The sequence below is a fragment of the Carcharodon carcharias genome, chromosome 2 (genome assembly GCF_017639515.1).
Source record: "Carcharodon carcharias isolate sCarCar2 chromosome 2, sCarCar2.pri, whole genome shotgun sequence".
In the NCBI taxonomy this organism is placed as follows: Eukaryota; Metazoa; Chordata; class Chondrichthyes; order Lamniformes; family Lamnidae; genus Carcharodon; species Carcharodon carcharias.
In genome coordinates this window covers 236,307,221-236,324,802 of record NC_054468.1, presented here as the reverse complement: position 1 = coordinate 236,324,802, position 17,582 = coordinate 236,307,221, and the positions used below count along the sequence as shown (strand labels likewise).

The window sequence follows — 17,582 nt, the reverse complement described above, 5'->3', positions numbered from 1 at the left end:
GGATGGTCCGAATCCGATATCCATAACCATTGGCTTGTGTGTCACTCCAGGCCAGTAACAATGTGGTTAACTCTAAATTTCCTCTGAAAATGGCAAGCTGTTACCTTTTTAAGGTAAGTGTAGAAGGGCAAGAAATGTCAGACACTCCAAGAATGAATAATAAAAACCAGAGAAAATGCACGTTCACATTTCTGCTCTATAGGAAAGTTATCAAGATTCACCAAGAATGTTGTATGGACCAAATTCCCCTGATATAAAGAACTGACACACCACTCAGGAGCAGGATTTAACAGTTCCCACTGTAAGTTTTGCTCGCTCTCTGATCCTGTGTTGTTACAAACTGTCCTGAATGATTTCTGTACCATTCTGCTGCCACTTCCTCCAAACTATTGGCTTCAGGTTAAAGTTTCAACATGACTTTCTTATCAGCGTAAACTTAAAAGACATATCCCTGGGCAGTGAATTCCACAAAATCTCAGAATACTTATTCACCCACGTTAACTGCACAATGACTTTAGGGCGTTGTTCACCCTGAAAATGAAGGCTCCAAGTTCTGATTGTGCTGCACACCGTATACGCAGGAGGTCCTGGCTGGGATACATGCCTTCAGAAACTGTGCTTCTTTTCTGAACTTTAAGGTAAGTGAGTCTCAAAGCACCAGGAAATAACTGCAAATTCTTGAAGGCGTGGCTTTCTGTGATAGACAGCATTTTTTTGTTAATTCTGTGAAGAGTTCCTCAGTGACAGTCTTCACCTGCGACTTTGAGTTTATGACAAGGGAGCATCTTGACTCTCGGTGAGTAAAATTCTAGCACAATGGTAAACTAGGAGGGCCACAGTTTGTGGTGAAATGGTATTAATATTCGAATGCTAAAGAAAGGAGCTCACTCCCTCAACAGCTGCCCAATACCCGAATAACCAACCCAGCCTCTGAATCAGGAAGTAGGTGTGTGTTGAGTATACTGGCTCTGTGTGTGTTGGGTATACTGCACTGGCCCTGTGTGTGTTGAGTATATTGGCTCTGTGTGTGTTGAGTATACTGGCTGTGTGTGTGTTGGATTTACTGCACTGGCCCTCTGTGTGTTGGATGTATTGGCACTGTGTGTGTTGGGTATACTTCACTGGCCCTGTGTGTGTTGAGTATATTGGCTCTGTGTGTGTTGAGTATATTGGCTGTGTGTGTGTTGAGTATACTGGCCCTGTGTGTGTTGGGTATACTGCACTGGCCCTGTGTGTGTTGGGTATTCTGCACTGGCCCTGTGTGTGTTGAGTATATTGGCTCTGTGTGTGTTGAGTATACTGGCTCTGTGTGTGTTGGGTATCCTGCACTGGTCCTGTGTGTGTTGGGTACACTGGCCCTCTGTGTGTTGGATGTATTGGCCCTGTGTGTGTGGGGAATACTTCACTGGCCCTGTGTGTGTTGGGAATACTGCACTGGCTCTGTGTGTGTTCAGTATGCTGGCCCTGTGTGTGTTGGGTATACTACACTGGCCCTGTGTGTGTTGGGTACACTGGCCCTCTGTGTGTTGGACGTATTGGCCCTGTGTGTGTTGGGTATACTTCACTGGCCCTGTGTGTGTTGGGAATACTGCACTGGCTCTGTGTGTGTTCAGTATACTGGCCCTGTGTGTGTTGGGTATACTACACTGGCCCTGTGTGTTGGGTACACTGGCCCTCTGTGTGTTGGACGTATTGGCCCTGTGTGTGTTGGGTATACTTCACTGGCCCTGTGTGTGTTGGGAATATTGCACTGGCTCTGTGTGTGTTCAGTATACTGGCCCTGTGTGTGTTGGGTATACTGCACTGGCCCTGTGTGTGTTGGGGTACACTGGCCCTCTGTGTGTTGGATGTATTGGCCCTGTGTGTGTTGGGTATACTGCACTGGCCCTGTGTGTGTTGGGTACACTGGCCCTCTGTGTGTTGGATGTATTGGCCCTGTGTGTGTGGGGTATACTTCATTGGCCCTGTGTGTGTTGGGAATATTGCACTGGCTCTGTGTGTGTTCAGTATACTGGCCCTGTGTGTGTTGGGAATATTGCACTGGCCCTGTTTGTGTTGAGTATACTGGCCCTGTGTGTGTTGGGTATACTGCACTGGCCCTGTGTGTGTTGGGTACACTGGCCCTGTGTGTGTTGGGAATATTGCACTGGCCCTGTGTGTGTTGAGTATACTGGCCCTGTGTGTGTTGGGTATGCTGCACTGGCCCTGTGTGTGTTGAGTATACTGGCCCTGTGTGTGTTGGGTATGCTGCACTGGCCCTGTGTGTGTTGGATGTACTGGCCCTGCGTGCGAGCGACCGATAGGCCCTGCATGTGTTATCTCCAGGTTTAGGAAGGTATAAATGAAATGAGCAGGCACTTATCCTAAGTTAGGCTCTCGGTCAAACACTGCAAAGAAAAAAAGAGAGATCCATTTTAATGCTCAAAGCTTTGTTAGAGATCGGGCTTGTTTACAAAAAGAAAACTTGTGGCTTTTTTTTAACCAAAGGCTGTGTTTGGTATGTGCAGCTTGACAGCATTGTTACTTTTGAGAGTTGGCATCTATGAGCTGTAGTCTGTTGAAAAGAAATTGGAATTTTTTGAAAGATTCCTGATGACCCAGCGTAGTTTGGGTAGATGTTACTGTTAGTGTGTCACGCTCAGTCACACTGTCGTTCCAGACAGAAGGTTGCTATCTGTTCCTGTCAGCCATCCCCCCACTCCCCACCCCCACCTCCCCCCCCAACCCCAAGACTGTGTTGTTTTTGCACTTTGGCAGTTTGTAAACCAATCCCAGTTTAGAAACAGTGTTAAGGAATCGGAGAAACTGATCAAAAATGTACACGAAAATCTATTGAAAATGCCAAGGTGCTTAATTTGTATCGATGGAGAGATTGTGATGAATAGGAGTAAGTTGCACATTTATTAAGAAGACATTTTTCAAGTGATGTAACTGTTGATCACAAATTAAATTGCCCCTCTCTATCCTGTAACCGCCTCCAGCCAAACAATACCCCCATCTCTGTAATCTCCTCCAGACCTACAATGCTCTCTATCCAACCCTCTTCCCTATCTCTATAATTTTCTCCGGCCTCACAACCCTCCCTATCTCTGTAACTTCCATTAGTCCCCATAACCCTCTTAGATCTCTGTGTCCCTCTAATCCAGGCCTCTTGAGCATCCTCAGTTTCTGTTGCTCCACCTTGGTGGCCATGCCTTCAGCCTCTTGGGCCCTAAGCCCTGGAATTCTCACCCCCCTAAACCTCTCCATCCTACTCCCCACCTTTTACGATGCTTCTTAAAACCTATCCCTTTGACTGAGCTTTTTGTCACCTGTCTCCGATATCTCCAAATATGGTGTCAAATTTTGTTTGATTATGCTCCTATGAAGCATCTTGGGAGGTTTAACTATGTTAAAAGTTCTCTTTAATATAAGTAGTTGTCAATGTGTTGCAAAGTAATTGATTCTGACTAAGGCTGGTGACCTCGATTGTCAGTTCTGGAAGGGAAAGATTAAATGTAATGGTGAGGGTATGTGATTTGTTTGCCTATGCATGTCGACAGTCACTACAGCTAAGGTGTCTCACTGGCTGAATGCTGCATTTCGCTATAAAATATTGTCCATATAGTAACTATACTTACTTCTGGGTGTAACTTAGGAATAACCAGGTTTGTATTCACCCTAAATTTCGAAATTCAAGGGATCAGTTTTTTTTTCTTCATTTCACAGGATGTGGGCTACGCTGGCTGGGCCAACATTTATTGCCCATCCCTAATTGCCCTTGAGAAGGTGGGGGTGAGCTGCCTTCTTGAGCCGCTGCAGTCCACGTGGTGTAGGTACACTCAGAGTGCTGTTAGGAAGATAGTTCCAGGATTTTGACCCGGTGACAGTGAAGGAACGGCGATATATTTCCAAGTCAGGATGGTGAGTGACTTGGAGGGGAACTTCCAGGTGGTGGTGTTCCCATGTGTCTGCTGCCCTTGTCCTTCTAGATGGTAGTGGTCGTGGGTTTGGAAGGTGCTGCCTACGGAGCCTTGGTGAATTCCTACAGTGCATCTTGGAGATGGTACACACTGCTGCTACTGTGTGTCGGTGGTGGAGGGAGTGAATGTTTGTGGATGTGATGCCAATCTAACGGGGCTGCTTTGTCCTGGTTGGTGTCGAGCTTCTTGAGTGTTGTTCCTCATCCAGACAAATGGGGAGTATTCCATCACACTCCTGACTTGTGTCTTGTAGATGGTGGACAGGCTTTGGAGAGTCAGGAGGGGAGTTCTATGAAGGATGCAGGAAGGCAGATTATTATCTGAATGGCTATAAATTGAGAGGGGAATGTGCAACGAGACCTGGGTGTCCTTGTACATCAGTCGCTGAAGGTAAGCATGCAGGTGCAGCAGGCGGTAAAGAAGGCAAATGGTATGTTAGCCTTCATAGCGAGAGGATTCGAGTACAGGAACAGGGATGTCTTGCTGCAATTATACAGGGTCTTGGTGAGACCACACCTGGAATATTGTGTGCAGTTTTGGTCTCCTTATCTGAGGAAGGATGTACTTGCTATAGAGGGAGGGCAGCGAAGGTTTACCAGACTGATTCCTGGGTTGGCGGGACTGACATATGAGGAGAGATTGAGTCGGTTAGGATTATATTCGCTGGAGTTCAGAAGAATGAGGGGGGATCTCATAGAAATCTATAAAATTCTAACAGGACTGGACAGGGTAGATGCAGGAAGGATGTTCCCGATGGTGGGGGAGTCCAGAACCAGGGGTCACAGTCTGAGGATATGGGGTAGACCATTTAGGACTGAGATGAGGAGAAATTTCTTCACCCAGAGAGTGGTGAGTCTGTGGAATTCACTACCACAGAAAGTAGTTGAGGCCAAAACATTGTATGTTTTGAAGAAGGAGTTAGATATAGCTCTTGGGGCGAAAGGGGTCAAAGGGTATGGGGAGAAAGCGGGAGCAGGTTATTGAGTTGGATGATCAGCCATGATCATAATGAATGGCGGAGCAGGCTCGAAGGGCCGAATGGCCTACTCCTGCTCCTAGTTTCTATGTTTCTATGAGATATAGGCATTCCATGACATAATAAAATGGCAGAACAGACTCAAAGGACTGAATGACCTCCTCCCGATCTTAAGTGATAATTAATTTCCTACAAAGTATTAATTTTGAGGAAGGAAAAATCTGGGTAGCTGAAGTAGATCATTGAATGTATTTTAGTGCAGCCACCTCTGCGATTTCCTGTATAATAAGATCCCGATCCGTTATCTCAAAGTTCCGATGATGTCCTGGATGTAGAAAATGATGCTTGATGGGATCACAATCATCACAATCATCCCTAAGGAGAGAAACTGCATTTCTTTAGCACCTTTTACATCCTCAGGAAGTTTTAACGTGATTCATAACCAAATGAATTCCCATTTGAAGTGTAGTCATGGTTTAATGCAGGAAGCAGAGTTGCTAATTTATACATCGCACTGTCCCACAAGCAGGAATGATGTAAAGGACCAGAAATTCTATTGTGGTGATGCTTGTTAAGTGATAAATGTTGGCCAGAACATATTGAGTGTTCCTAGCTCCTCTTCTTCAAGTGCCATGGCATCTCTTCTGTCCACAGCAACATAGACGAGACCTCAGCAGAATGTTTCATCCAAAAGATGGGACCTCCAACAGTGCAGCACTCCCTCTGTACTGCATAGAAACATCAGCTATCTTATGTCCTCAAATTTAAGGACTGTGATTGTGCTACAGTGTATGAGCAGTTAGGAGCTGTATTTAATCCCTTCCTCCCTATCTTCTCTCTCCCTCTCTTAGGGGTAATGACTGATGCTGGGATTCACCTCATGGCTGATAACTGCCCTTTGATAGCTAGGCCATGTGGTTATGTTAAGCTTAACAGCCTAGATCGAGTGTGGAAAGGTTATACCAGTGTGTGTGAGTGAATGCTGAGGAGCAGTGAGCCTGGTCTATGATCTGTCAACTCCACTAATCGCAAACATAGACCTTCTAGTCACAAGTGCAAAATGTTTTAGTTTGACAGGCAATATGACCGGCGCAGGCTTGGAGGACTGAAGGGCCTGTTCCTGTGCTGTACTTTTCTTTGTTCTTTTGTTCTTTGAGGTGAGAAAACCTGGCCAATTGTAGGATCCTCCTTGTTTCTGTGGACCCCAGTGGAGAGCAGATTAACACCGAGAGGCTAGTGGTTGATGCTGGGGTATATGCCTGAGCATCACACAATGTCCATCCACTCACTGAGCCACTGATGAAACTCGCTCTAATTCTCTGTAATGCAAATGTCACTTTTTCACACTGTTGCCTTTCTCTAATCACACCTCACGTTACCTTCTCTCAACTTTGTAGCAGCCGATCTGTGCCCAGCAAGCTCCCACAAACAGCAACATGATAAATAACCTAATGATCTGTTTCAGTGGATAAAAGCAAAAAACTGCGGATGCTGCAAATCCAAAACAAAAATGAAAAATAAAATATGTTATATCTGTTTTAGTGGTGTTGCTTGAGGAATAAATATTGTTGAGCGCACTGGGAGAGCTTCTCTGCCATTCTTTGAATTGGGGTCGTTCACATTGACCTGAGAGCCAGACTGAGCCTTGGTTTAACATCTCATCTGGAAAAAGAACTGGGTTTGAAAGTAATGGTTTAGATATTTTGACTAGAATAGAATGCAGCTGGTAAATGGTTCGCTTCAATAGTGCTGCGTGCTGAATGTGAGGTAGGATGTGGCTTTTGAGCAGCATGCAAATCTATGAAATGGAAGGAAACTTTGGTTTCCACCTGAAACGAGAAATGTGACAACGTCAGGGACAAGGAAGAGACTCCCAGCAAAAAACAACACTGCTGCATTGATGAACCCACTGCAAAATGAGAAGGATAAAAATAATCTGGTTGGAAATTGAGTTTATAGAAGAGGAAATTCCAGGTTTCAGATACTAAGGGCAGACAGTGAGCTCCTGGCAAAGCCAGAGGTGTGCCTGTGGAGGGAATCTGGTCAGTGTTAAATACCAAAGTGTGAAGATGGATCTTAATATGGAGTTTCCCTAGGTTTACTTCTGTTGTTCAGAGTGTTTATATGGAAACTTCCATCAAAAGTGTGAATAATAGGAGTAATGTTCCTGTACAAAACTAAAACAGAGAGGTACAGCAGGTCAGTGTGTATCTGTGGAGAGAATGGATGGATTAGCATTTCGGGTATGGACCCTTTCTCAGAACTGAATGAATGCAGCTCCAACAATGCTTGAGAAGCTCAACACCATCCAGGACAAAGCAGCCCGCTTGACTGGCACCACATCCACAAACATTCACTCCCTCCACCACCGACACACAGTAGCAGCAGTGTGTACCATCTATAAGATGCACTGCAGCAACTCACCAAGGCTCCATAGACAGCACCTTCCAAACCCACGACCACTACCATCTAGAAGGCAGCAGATACGTGGGAACACCACCACCTGGAAGTTCCCCTCCAAGTCACTCACCATCCTGACTTGGAAATATATCGCCGTTCCTTCACTGTCGCTGAGTCAAAATCCTGGAACTCCCTCCCTATCAGCACTGTGAGTGTACCTACACCACATGGACTGCAGCGGTTCAAGAAGGCAGCTCACCACCACCTTCTCAAGGGCAATTAGGGATGGGCAATAAATGCTGGCCCAGCCAGCGATGTCCACATCCAGTGAATGAATGAATAATTTAAAAAAGACTAAAAAGTAATCTGATAAAGCAACCCGCTTGATTGGCACTACATCTACCACCTTCAACATGCACTCCCTCCACCACCAACGCACTGTGTGAACCATCTACAAGATGCACTGCAGAAATTCACCAAGGCTCCTTTGACAGCACCTTCCAAACCTGTGACTTTGACCAAGGACATACAAATATCAGGAGTTATTGTGAAATTGTGCTTGATGAGTTTTGTCTGTTGGATATTTGTACAGGATTTTCCCTCAGAATCCATCTTGAAGCAGATTTTCAGGGATTGTGAAGGGAAGAGGTTTTGATGGCCTGATTTGTCCTGTTTCTGTTTTATTGAGATGCTATAGAAAAGAATTGGAATTCTTGGATTGAATCCCAAGATTGATTCAGTGGGTAGCTCTCTTGTCTCTGAGTCTGATGGTAGGTGAGCTTCAATCCCACTCCCTTCCAACAATAAGGTGAAATGGTTGTGAGATTAAACAAAGGCCTTATCTGCCCTCTAAATGTAAATTCTCTAGTGACACTTTTACAAGAAGAGTAAGGGAGTTCTCCCAAGTGCCCTGACCAATGCCTATCCCCTTACCAACATCACTATAATAGATTCTATGACTATTTATCTCACACTTGTTTGTGGAATCTTGCTGTGCACAAGTTGGCTGTTGTGCATTCCTACGTGACTGCCCATGAAGAAGTTGATTAATTGCCTATGAAAAGTTTTGCAGTATCCTGTAGTTGTGAATGATGTTATAAAAATGGAAGCTCCTCTTTAAATAGCAGTGCTTAGTTCATGAAAATTGGATATTTTTGTTGAGGTTATGCTAATCACTGTTGTATAATAGATGAAGCTAGTTCCATTTAAACACAGTGCAATTCTCAGCAATAACAACAGTTGAAAGAAAAAACTCCTTGAGTGTGAGAGCGAGGGACTGGCAGACATGCCAGTACATGGCTTGCTGTTAGCTCCTTTAGCAAGCTTGGGCTTATTGCTGCCAAAGAATCATACACAGTCAAGTCTCCGAGTCCAGAATGTATCACAGCTACAGGGTGGGAAGTGACTGTATTGCAGACTTGTGGTAAGAAAAGAAAGCCTTGTGCTCTTTCTGTTGGTAATTTCAATTAAAGTTCCTCAATTTTGCAATTTCATGTTTCCGATCCAAGCTGCTGTGTAAATTGATATGTTGGCTTCAAATCTGAATTCTAGTTCTGATTGATTACCCTATTCTGACAAGCAAGGGGAAGTGTATTAGCTTTGGTACTGGAGTCGTAATCCAGGGGTCTGGGCTAGTGATCCACATACCATGAGTACAAATCCCAAGAAGGGCAGTTTGAGAATCTGAATTCAGTTTTAAAATGCTGTCCCTTGTAAAAATGACTGTGAAGTTATTTTGTTGTAAAAAGTGCACCTGGTTCACTAACATCCTGTAGGGAAGGAAATCTGCTGTCCTTAGCCAATCTGGGCCTATATGGCACTCTAGTCCCACACCAACAAGGTTGACTCTGAAGTGGCCGAACCAGCCATTGAATTGTCACTGATATGTCAGTCTTGTCAGAGATGTCCACATTTCAACGATTTTAAAAAAAAATTATCCAGTTGTGGTTTTTGATGAGATGAAGCAGTCATATCAGCTGACACTTGAGCTACACCAAGCAAGCAATGAATCAGAGGCTGGGTTGATACTCCATCTCCCTGGAACCCTGCATCCGGTAGATGAGGAGTCTGAGTTGACTAATGCTCCAACTCATTTCCACTCCTCACCCAGATAGCTGTGAATTTTTCATTCCAGCCTTGGCCCACGACTCAACACACCTCACGCTGAGCCATGCACAGGTGTCCTTCACATTCAAATGTTCCTTGGATGTTACTGAAAAGAGAGACATGTTGCTGAAGCTTTTCACCTTGTACTCATCAGGACAAACACAAGAATGCCAAATTTCAAAACGATCATAACAATTAATACTACAGGAGAAAAGGGTGCTGATTGGTTGGGAAGTCAACCTTGATTGGCCGAGGTGTTGCCATGGAGAAAATCATGTCCTACAAATGATAAGATTTAAAATGGATTTGAGAAGAATAGGAACTTGTTGCACAAATAAGCAGATAATTAAAAACGTCAGGGCACGAAGATAAAACCACAAAAAGGTTTTGTATACAGAGGCTTAGACTGCAACAACAACTTTCATTTACATAGCAACTTCTAATATAATAAACACCCCAAGAGATTTCACAGGGGAGTAAATCTGACCAAAATTGACGCTGAACAAAAGAAGCTGATATTAGGGCAGGTGACTAAAACCTGGTCAAAGAGTTAGACTTTAAGGAACATCTTAAAGGAGGGGAGAGGTGGAGAGGTTTGGGGGGTGGGAGAATTCCAGAGCTTAGGGCCCAGGCAGCTGAAGGCACAGCCGCCAATGGTGGAGTGAATAAACTCGGGGAGGCACAAGAGATCAGGCTTAGAGGAGTGCAGAGACCTCCTAGGATTGTAGGACTGGAGATGGTTACAGAGATATGGAACAACAAGGCTATAGAGGGATTTGAAAACAAGGATGTACATTTTAAAACTGGAGCAGTGGTGGACCGTGGGGAACTGGTGTAGGTTAGAGAGTACAGGGGGTGATAAGTGAATGGGATGTGGTACAAGCTAAAATGTGGGCAGCAGGATTTTGGATGAGCTGTAGTTTAAGAAGGCTGCGAGGTGGGAGTCTGGCCAGGAGGCCATTGGAATAATCACTTAAACAACAAAGGAAGGAGGGGATGCTGAATTTGTACGAGCCTCCAGTTAGGCCACAGTTAGAGCATTGTCACAAGTCCTGTACACAGCCCATTGTGCGAAGGTAAAGAATGGACAAGATGCGATGTTGATTCAGCGGCTTGTTACTGGTAATGCTGGGTTAGGCGTGAAAGGAGCCTTCAGAATATCGGAGATCATTTTCACCAGCGCTGACGTCTTCAAGTTGTTAATGACAGGTAACTAGTGTAGCTAACTAGGCAGATTGTAAATGTTTCTGTTGGGGTGGCAGTAGAAGGGAAAGTGTTAAAATCAACAGATAGGTTGTTTTTAATGGCCAGTGAGATGACATCAATCTAGAAAAATCAAACAAGGGAGAGCTGTTGAGAGGTTCGGAGAAAGGTTCACAAAGAGAGTGATTAGGTTTACATTTTTTGGTCTTGTTATTTTGGCGATATTTTAGGCCTGGCTGTCCTCAATGAGCACTCAATAGTCTGACTTTCATAACCTCATTCACCGGCTGAAATATCCAGGATAATAAACAAAACCTTTTAGCTACTGGTTCAATCTCCTATCTTCTTAAGATCTTTGAGGGTTGAAGGGATAACATTACACTCATCCTGGATTTAGGCTTTGCTGAAAAATTAATTTGTTGAACAGTAGACGAATAAACAAATAATTGGTGTACTGTGCTCACAGTAGATCATAAAAATGGAAATAGGCCATTCAGCCCATTGAGCCTGCTCTGCCATTCGAAAACTTCATGATCCGATGGTGGTCTTTACTCCACTTTTATTCCTGCCCCCCTCCCCCATAACCCTTGACTCCCTTGTCGATCAAAAATCTGTCTAACTCAACTGTGAATATATTCAATGACCCAGCCTCCACTGCATTCTGGGGAAGAGAATTCCAAACACTAATGACCCTCTCAGAGAAGAAATTCCTCCTCATCTCCATCTTAATTGGGAGACACATTATTTTGAAACTGTGCCCCCAAGTTCTAGATTCCCCCACAACAGGAGACGCCCTCACAGCATCTACCCTGAGAAGCCCCCTATGTTTCAATAAAAAATGTCCACCAGCTACAAGATGCACTGCAGGAACTCACCAAGTCTCCTTAGGCAGCACCTTCCAAACCCACGACCACTACCATCTAGAAGGACAAGGGCAGCAGATAAATGGGAACACCACCACCTGGAAGATGGTTTTAAACTAAATAGTAGGGGCATGGGATCAAATTTGGGAAGATGTGATAAATCAAACAGCAGAGACAAGACAAAAGAGAAAGGTATTATGGGAAATGAAAAACAGACCGCGACAGGAAGGGATAGAGAGTACAAATCTAACAGTAAATCAATAGATGAAACTAGAGGTTATAAAAGGATAAAACTAAAAGATCTGTATCTGAATACACGTAGCGTTCAAAACAAATCAGTTGAACTGAGAGTGCACATGGAAATAAATAATTACGATTTGACAGCCATTACGGAGACAGGGCTGCAGGAGGACATGGATTGGGACCTGAATATTGAAGGGTACAGGATATTCAGGAAGGACAGGAAGCAAGGAAAAACTAGAGGGATGGCTCTGTTAGTTAATGATGGTATTAGCAGAATAGAGAGGGGTGATCTAAGTTCAGAAAAACAGGAAGTGGAAATGGTTTGGGTAGAGATGAGAAATGGTAAAGGCAAGAAGTCACCTGTGGGAGTTGTGTACAGACCCCCTAACAGTAACCACATGGTCGGGTGGAAAACAAAGGAAAAAATAATTGGGGCTTGTCAGAAAGGCACGGTGATAATCATGGGACATTTTACTTTTCATATAGACTGGAAAAGTCAGATGGGCAAAGACAGCTGAGGAGTACATAGAATGTTTTTGGGATAGTTTCTTAGAACAGCATATTCTGGAACCAACCAAAGAGCAGGCTATACTAGACCCAGTATTGTGCCATGGGATGGGAGTAATTAATGATCTCATAGTGAAGATGCCCCTAGGTAGCAGTGATCATAATATGATTGAATTTTACATTCAGTTTGAGGGAGAGAGGAGTGGGTCCAAGACTATGTTTTAAAACTTAAATAAGGGCAATTATGAGGGTATGAAAGCTAAGCTGGCTAAAGTGAATTCACAAATTAGGTGAAGGGATAATCAATAGAGATGCAGTGACTAATATTTAAGGGGATATTTCAGAATACACAGAATAGATACAGTCCAATGAGTAAGAAAAAGTCCAAGGGACAGACACACCATCCACGGTTAGCTAGAAAGATTAAAGATAGTATAAAACTCAAAGAAAAAGCATATAATTGTGTTAAGATAGATAGGAGGCTAGAAAGTTGGAAAACATATAAGAAACAGCAAAGAATGACTAAAAGACTAATAAAAACAGATAATAAGAGTTCTTGTAAATGTTTGAAAAAGAAGAGAGTTAACAAAGTGAACATTGGTCCTATAGAAAGTAATTCTGGAGAATTGATAATGGAAAACTTGGAGATGGCAGGTGAATTGAACAGGTATTTTGCATCAGTTTTCACTACAGAAGATACAAGCAACATTCCAGAAGCAGCCATAAACCAGAAAATGGAAGTGGGGAAGGAAGTCAGAAAAATTACAGTAATCAGAGAAGAGGTACTGGGTAAATTGTTGGAATGGTGGGCTGACAAGTGCCTGGGTCCTGATGGATTTCATTCCTAGAGTCTTAAAATAAGTGTCTAGTGAGATAGTTGATGCATTGGTTTTAATTTTGCCAAACTCTCTAGATTTGGGGAAGGTCCCATTAGATTGGAAGATAGCAAATGTAACTCCTTTATTTAAAAAGGGAGAGAAACAGAACGAAGGAAACTACAGACCAGTTAGCTTAACATATGTCGTGGGGAAAATGTTAGAAGATGTTATTAAATAAGTTAGAGCAGGGAACTTGGATAAACTCACTGTCATCAGGCAGAGTCATCTTGGTTTTGTGGAAGGGAAATCGTGTTTAACCAACTTATTGGAGTTCTTAGAGGAAGTGACGTGTGTTACTGGATAAAGGGGAATCAGTGAATGTTCTGTACTTAGATTTCCAGAAGGCATTTGATAAGGTGCCACATCAAAGGTTCTTGCATAAAATAAAAGCTCATGGCATAGGGGGTAACATATTGGCATAGATAGAGGATTGGCTAGCTAACAGGAAGCAGAGAGTTGGCATAAATGGGTCGTCTTCAGGTTGGCAGGATGTGACAAATGGTGTGCCACAGGGGTCAGTGCTGGGACCTCAACCGTTTACAATTTATACAAATGACTTGGATGAAGGGTTGGATGGGATGGTTGCCAAATTTGCTGATGACACACAGAATAGGTAGGAAGCTAAGTTGTGAAGAGGACATGAGGAGGCTATAAACAGATATAGATAGTGTAAATGAGTGGGCAAAGATCTGGCAAATGGAGTATAATGTGGGAAAATGTGAAATTGTCCATTTTGGCAGGAAGAATAAAAGAGGAGCATATTATCTAAATGGTGAGAGATTACAGAGCTCTGAGATGCAGAGGGATCTGAGTGTCTTAATGCATGAATCATAAAAGGCTGGTATGCAGGTACAGTAAGTAATTAAGAAAGTTATTGGAATGTTATCATTTATTGTGAGGGGAATTGAATACAAAAGTAGGGAGGTTATGCTTCAGTTGTACAGGGTGCTACTGAGACCACATCTGGAGTATTGTGCACAGTATTTGTCATCTTATTTAACGAAGGAAGTAAATTCATTGGAAGAAGTTCAGAGAAGGTTTACCAGACTAAAACCAGGAATGGGTGGGTTGGATTATGAGGAAAGGTTGGACAGACTAGGCCTGTATCCTCTGGAGTTTAGAAGAGTAAGAGGCGACTTGATTAAAACATATAAGATCCTGAGGGGTCTTGACAGGATGAATGTGGAGAGGATGTTTCCTCTTGTGGGAGAATCTAGAACTGGGGGTCACTATTTAAAAATAAGAGGTCACCCATTTGAAACAGAAATGAGGCAAAATTTTTTCTCTGAGGGTCGTGAGTCTTTGGAACTCTCTTCTTGAAAAGGCGGTGGAAGCAGAGTCTTTGAATATTTTTAAGACAAAGGTGGATAGATTCTTGGTAAGTAAGGGGGTGAAAGGTTATCGGCAGTAGGTGGGACGCAGATTTCAGGGCCAGAATTTTGACCTCGATGGGCAGGCAACTGAACTCCACCACCGAAACGGGGCCGGCTGCCATTTTGAGTGGGTGGGCCAATGAAGGCCCCCCCCAGCAGGCTGCCCAATGGGAAACGTTTTGTGCTCCCTGTGCGGGATGGGGGGGTGGGGTGTGGGCTGGTGGGAGAGATTCCCCATCTGTCAAAGTGCGCACTGCTCCCTGGGACTAAGTGCTGTCTCAGGTAGAGCACTCACCGTTTAAAAAACTTTAAAAATAGAGAAAGAGAAACATTATTAACACGTTCCCCGTCATGTGACACTGTCACACGAGATGGGACATGTCAATAAATATGAGTGAAGCTTTAATAAACTTTTTAAAAACTGAGATGAAACCTCATCCCGCCAGTGGATGAGGTTTCTTGTATTATCAGAAGCCCACTGGGGCTCCTGGCCTACCCACTGGGGCTCCTGGCCTACCCACTGGGGCTCCTGGCCTACCCACTGGGGCTCCTGGCCTACACACTGGGGCTCCTGGCCTACCCACTGGAGCTCCTGGCCTACCCACTGGAGCTCCTGGCCTACTCACTGGGGCTCCTGGCCTACCCACTGGGGCTCCTGGCCTACCCACTGGGGCTCCTGGCCTACACACTGGGGCTCCTGGCCTACCCACTGGGGCTCCTGGCCTACCCACTGGGGCTCCTGGCCTACACACTGGGGCTCCTGGCCTACCCACTGGAGCTCCTGGCCTACCCACTGGAGCTCCTGGCCTACTCACTGGGGCTCCTGGCCTACCCACTGGGGCTCCTGGCCTACCCACTGGGGCTCCTGGCCTACACACTGGGGCTCCTGGCCTACCCACTGGAGCTCCTGGCCTACCCACTGGAGCTCCTGGCCTACTCACTGGGGCTCCTGGCCTACCCACTGGGGCTCCTGGCCTACCCACTGGGGCTCCTGGCCTGCCCACTGGGGCTCCTGGCCTACCCACTGGAGCTCCTGGCCTACCCACTGGAGCTCCTGGCCTACTCGCTGGAGCTCCTGGCCTACCCACTGGGGCTCCTGGCCTACTCACTGGGGCTCCTGGCCTACTCACTGGAGCTCCTGGCCTACCCACTGGGGCTCCTGGCCTACTCACTGGGGCTCCTGGCCTGCCCACTGGGGCTCCTGGCCTACTCACTGGAGCTCCTGGCTTACTCACTGGGGCTCCTGGCCTACTCACTGGGGCTCCTGGCCTGCCCACTGGGGCTCCTGGCCTACTCGCTGGAGCTCCTGGCCTACTCGCTGGAGCTCCTGGCCTACCGACTGGGGCTCCTGGCCTACCCACTGGGGCTCCTGGCCTACCCACTGGGGCTCCTGGCATACCCACTGGGGCTCCTGGCATACCCACTGGGGCTCCTGGCCTACTCACTGGGGCTCCTGGCCTACCCACTGGAGCTCCTGGCCTACCCACTGGAGCTCCTGGCCTACCCACTGGGGCTCCTGGCCTACTCACTGGGGCTCCTGGCCTACCCACTGGGGCTCCTGGCCTACCCACTGGGGCTCCTGGCTTACTCACTGGGGCTTCTGGCCTACCTACTGGGGCTCCTGGCCTACCCACTGGGGCTCCTGGCTTACTCACTGGGGCTTCTGGCCTACCTACTGGGGCTCCTGGCCTACCCACTGGGGCTCCTGGCCTACTCGCTGGAGCTCCTGGCCTACCCACTGGGGCTCCTGGCCTACACACTGGGGCTCCTGGCCTACCTGCTGGAGCTCCTGGCCCACATGCTGGGGCTCCTGGCCTACTCACTGGGGCTCCTGGCCTACTCGCTGGAGCTCCTGGCCCACATGCTGGGGCTCCTGGCCTACTCACTGGAGCTCCTGGCCTACCCACTGGAGCTCCTGGCCTACTCGCTGGAGCTCCTGACCTGCCCACTGGGGCTCCTGGCCTACCCACTGGGGCTCCTGGCATACCCACTGGGGCTCCTGGCCTACCCACTGGAGCTCCTGGCCTACCCACTGGAGCTCCTGGCCTACCCACTGGGGCTCCTGGCCTACCCACTGGGGCTCCTGGCCTACCCACTGGGGCTCCTGGCCTACTCACTGGGGCTTCTGGCCTACCTACTGGGGCTCCTGGCCTACCCACTGGGGCTCCTGGCTTACTCACTGGGGCTTCTGGCCTACCTACTGGGGCTCCTGGCCTACCCACTGGGGCTCCTGGCCTACCCACTGGAGCTCCTGGCCTACCCACTGGGGCTCCTGGCCTACCCACTGGGGCTCCTGGCCTACTCGCTGGAGCTCCTGGCCTACCCACTGGGGCTCCTGGCCTACATACTGGGGCTCCTGGCCTACCTGCTGGAGCTCCTGGCCCACATGCTGGGGCTCCTGGCCTACTCGCTGGAGCTCCTGGCCTACCCACTGGGGCTCCTGGCCTACATACTGGAGCTCCTGGCCTACCCACTGGGGCTCCTGGCCTACATACTGGGGCTCCTGGCCTACCTGCTGGAGCTCCTGGCCCACATGCTGGGGCTCCTGGCCTACATACTGGGGCTCCTGGCCTACCTGCTGGAGCTCCTGGCCCACATGCTGGGGCTCCTGGCCTACATACTGGGGCTCCTGGCCTACCTGCTGGAGCTCCTGGCCCACATGCTGGGGCTCCTGGCCTACCCACTGGAGCTCCTGGCCTACCCACTGGAGCTCCTGGCCTACCCACTGGGGCTCCTGGCCTACCCACTGGGGCTCCTGGCCTACACACTGGAGCTCCTGGCCTACTCACTGGGGCTCCTGGCCTACCCACTGGAGCTCCTGGCCTACCCACTGGAGCTCCTGGCCTACCCACTGGGGCTCCTGGCCTACCCACTGGGGCTCCTGGCCTACACACTGGAGCTCCTGGCCTACTCACTGGGGCTCCTGGCCTACCCACTGGGGCTCCTGGCCTACCCACTGGGGCTCCTGGCCTACACACTGGAGTTCCTGGCCTACCCACTGGGGCTCCTGGCCTACACACTGGGGCTCCTGGCCTACCTGCTGGGGCTCCTGGCCTACCTGCTGGAGCTCC

At 47.2% G+C, this 17,582-nt stretch overlaps 1 protein-coding gene across 1 annotated transcript in view; it reads left to right on the top strand.

The window, feature by feature from the left end:
- The first annotated feature begins 694 nt into the window (after nucleotides 1-694).
- Nucleotides 695-17,582, top strand: part of ptk2ba (protein tyrosine kinase 2 beta, a) — a 225,795-nt gene continuing 208,907 nt past the window's right edge. The window contains exon 1 of the mRNA XM_041174678.1: nucleotides 695-796. The gene's annotated coding sequence lies outside the window, so the exon portion shown is untranslated. The remainder of the gene's footprint in view (nucleotides 797-17,582) is intronic.